Consider the following 4,197-nt stretch of genomic DNA (forward strand, 5'->3'; position numbering starts at 1 on the left):
TAACAAAGTCCCAAAACCTAGATATAGACCAGCTCCTGTGAGATAGAGCATACGGTTACATGTATCCATAAATTAGGGCAAAATATATACCTGAAAGCAAAAATACACTATTGTCTGCAGTGAATCAGTATAAAGTTCCTAACAAAATAGTGTCTACTTAGACTTAGATACCCTCCTCACCTACTTCCTATTACAGTTCTCTCACTCACTCCAAAGTTAACATTATCACAGCCAGGACTTCAAAAGCTGAATAGGGGCAAGAGACTGGCATACTTTAAGGATGACTCTTGAGTCACTATCAGGCCACCCCATCAGCTGGGGCCCTTGTCAGGGAGTCTTGAGATTCCCAAACAGACATGATGGGCCTAGACCTCAAATAAATCCCTATCTCCATTGTTACCAGTCATCTCTATCTACCCTTTTGTGGGCCCCCCCATAGGACCTTGCTCTCAACTTGGATCAACAACAGTAGAAAATGTCCCATTATCCGAAGGGAAAAACACACTCTATGCTACACCTGAGGAAGATGGGTTAATATTGGGGCAGCCTGTAATGTTCCTACTCATGACCACAGAATGTGAGCTCAGATCTAGAGGGATGAAGAGGTCACAAAAGCTCCTAAGCTGAATATGGGCCCCAGATGACATCAAATCAATGGGGTTTACAGTCAACAATATTTATATACCTTTCCCATATTAGGGAAAGGTGTATAAATACTCTCTTCCCTGATTCAGCTTTCTGGTCCTTTTTCCAGACATGACATCATCTCCCCAGACAATAACTTGGATCCACTGGCATATCAGATTTCAGGCTCAGGGGGAAAAAAGGAAAAAACTAGTATAGCCACAGGCCCTTTGGAATATAACTAAACTATGCCTACTAGCTGTCTACAAAATGGAGTACCTCCCAACTCTTCATCTGCACTATTCCAGCCTTCAGGTTCATGATTGGTCAACAATTTGTTTGGCTTTGTTTGTTAACTCTTTTCAGCCACCAGGTTCCAGATGCTAACATGATGCCAACCAAACTTCCCTGGATAGACAACCCCACCAATGTGTCATGGAGTTCTGATTCCCCAGAACCCCACCCTACTAGGGAAAGAGAGAGGCAGACTGGGAGTATGGATTGACCTGGTCAATGCCAATGTTCAGCAGAGAAGCAATTACAGAAGCCAGACCTTCCACCTTCTGCATCCCACAATGACCTTGGGTCCATACTCCCAGAGGGTTAAAGAATAGGAAAGTTATCAGGGAAGAGGGTGGGATACGGAGTTCCGGTGGTGGGTATCGTGTGGAGTTGTCCCCCTCTTATCCTATGGTTTTGTCAATGTTTCCTTTTTATAAACGAAAAAAGAAAAGAAAAAGAAAAAAGAAAATTTGGAGGGAAAAAAAAAGAGCATGGCCCTACTGCCTTCTTGAATTTTGACTTCTAGCATCTAAAACTGAGGATATATTTCTGTTGTCTTAAAGCACTATATTTGTGGTACTTTGTTACTTAGGGTTACTGCAGTTCTAAAAAAAAAACTTAGACATGCTCTACTGCCTGCCCTGCTGCTGGCTGCCATAACAGGCTTCCTCTCTGTCCACCTCACTGATGGGCTCTGTCACCTTGCTTTTCCCTTCCCTCTTGGAGAGTTCCTCTACCATGAATCTCAGCTTTCTCAAAGGTTGACAAAGTGGGAAGTCACCTACGAAGAAACCCTCATCACATCTCAAGTCTTGCAAATAATGAGGAATGTCTCCATCCAAGTTCTTGCCTAATGGAGGTCAGGGCAGATAATAGGATGGCTCTTTGATGATGGAGGATTTTCTTCTGCTTCAGGGCTCATCACTATAAATTCATCACAAATTCACCACAAATACAGGGAAAATAAGATGCTGGCACAATTTTGTATTGACCTCAACACAGTCTGGAAATTGAGGCCTGTATTTCTATTTTTTCACATTCCCAACTAGCTCTCTGTCTCTTCTAAAAGTCAGCTATTTAAAAAAAAAAAAAAAGTACAGTTAGACTGAAGTTTCAGACTAGATGAGCTTCTAGTCAAACTCTCCAAAAATGTTGTCTTGAAATAGCTGTGAGAAGAGATTTGAACTTGAGATAAAAAAAAACCTAGTCATGAATCTTAGTTCTGCTAAACCTTACAACATCCCTGTCAAGCAAATATATCAATAATTACCCCTCATTTACATTTGATTGGATGGGCTAAGTCTGCTTTCTCATTCCTATTCCCCAAAAGACACATTCCAAGAAGCAGCAAGGTTGTTTCTGCTTGGCTTTTTTTTCTGTTAAGTGAGGCTCACCAGCTGAGGGTAGACATTAACTACTCTGGACTAGTTAGTTAGTTGCCCAACTTCAGAAGTTGTAGAGGTGAAATGAAAAGAGAAAGAAATAGGTAATTACTGGAAAAGAAGAAAAAAATAGCTTGGAATTTTTATTTATTTATTATTGGATAGGGTCCGAGAGAAATTGAGAGGGGAGGAGGAGATAAGGAGAGAGACAACTGTATCCTTGCTTCACTACATATGAAGTTTTCCCACTACAGGTGAGGGCCAGGGGATTGAACCTGGGTCCTTGCACACTATAATGCGAGCACTTATTCAGGTATATCACTGCCAGGTCCCTGAGAAGAAAAATTTGGAAAAGGAGGTAAAGAAGAAAAGTTTTCAAAGAATAATTTAATTCAGTATCTACTGTGTGGTGTATGATCCTTATGTTCTTGACTATATTCCTCCTCTAACAATGTCTTGTTAATATATGTTATGAATTTAAAAGAACATGGAAATACTTATTGGAAGTAATATGTACCCCTCTGTTCATAGCTGCATTATACAAAATAGTCAAGGAGTGGAAGCAGCCTAAATGCCCATCAACAGATGACTGAATGAAGAAGCTATGAGACATATGTCCAGTGAAATACTACTCTTTAATTTAAAAATATATCTTTTGGCACAAAATGGATGGACATTAGTGAAGTAAGTAAGGAGGTAAAAAACAGTTACCAGGTGTTTTTTCTCTTCTATGAGACAGATAGTTAAAATAAATTAACTTGCAAAAAAATAAAATGAAAAGAGGGAGCCAAACTGTCTCTAAGATTTCTGAGAATTATGGAGGTTACAGGGGGGAGGAGGATGCAGAACTTTAATGAGATTGTAATGTGTAAATGCAGAACATTGATCTTATAGTATTTTAATTCATTATTAAATCACTAATAAAATCATATAAAGATTTTTAAATGTTATGAATTTATACTGGGTTTGGGAGATTAGTACTGGATAAGGAACGGTGAGGGTCCAATCATTCCAGAACTTTGAGTTCATATGCTCAGGACTGAACATGTTGTCCAGATCTATGTTATCTTAGGTTCTGAAATCAAGTCTGTCTGACTTTTTCTTCCACCATATGACTTAATTCTCATGGTGGAGTTACCAGATTATCTCAGACTCAGGAGGTAATGTTGGTTGGAAATTAAAATATTGTGGGGTGCTGGAACTGAGTTTCAGCAATAATGCTGGTGGCAATAAGATATTCTTATTAAATTAAAATTAATTAATTAATTAGACTTTCAGGCAAAGAAGATGATAAGAGAATTATGGGCATTATATATCAGCTAGAAGATCAATCCAAGAAGACATAACCATCCCCAATTTATACATTCTCCTAATGGGCTGGGCAGTAGTGCACCTGTTTAAGCTCACTCCCCATGTGAGATGCAGCAAAAGCTATCCTAAGACAAAAGTTTATAGAAATAAAGACTCCTGGGGGCCCACAAAGGGGTCTATTGTGTTATTTCTGATAAAAATGACCGGTAACAATGGAGAGAGGGATTTATTTGAGGTCTAGGCCCATCATGTCTGTTTGGGAATCTCAAGACTCCCTGACAAGGGCCCCAGCTGATGGGGTGGCCTGATAGTGACTCAAGAGTCATCCTTAAAGTGTGCCAGTCTCTTGCCCCTATTCAGCTTTTGAAGTCCTGGCTGTGATAATGTTAACTTTGGAGTGAGTGAGAGAACTGTAATAGGAAGTAGGTGAGGAGGGTATCTAAGTCTAAGTAGACACTATTTTGTTAGGAACTTTATACTGATTCACTGCAGACAATAGTGTATTTTTGCTTTCAGGTATATATTTTGCCCTAATTTATGGATACATGTAACCGTATGCTCTATCTCACAGGAGCTGGTCTATATCTAGGTTTTGGGA

This window comes from Erinaceus europaeus, chromosome 11 (genome assembly GCF_950295315.1).
Source record: "Erinaceus europaeus chromosome 11, mEriEur2.1, whole genome shotgun sequence".
NCBI lineage: Eukaryota > Metazoa > Chordata > Mammalia > Eulipotyphla > Erinaceidae > Erinaceus > Erinaceus europaeus.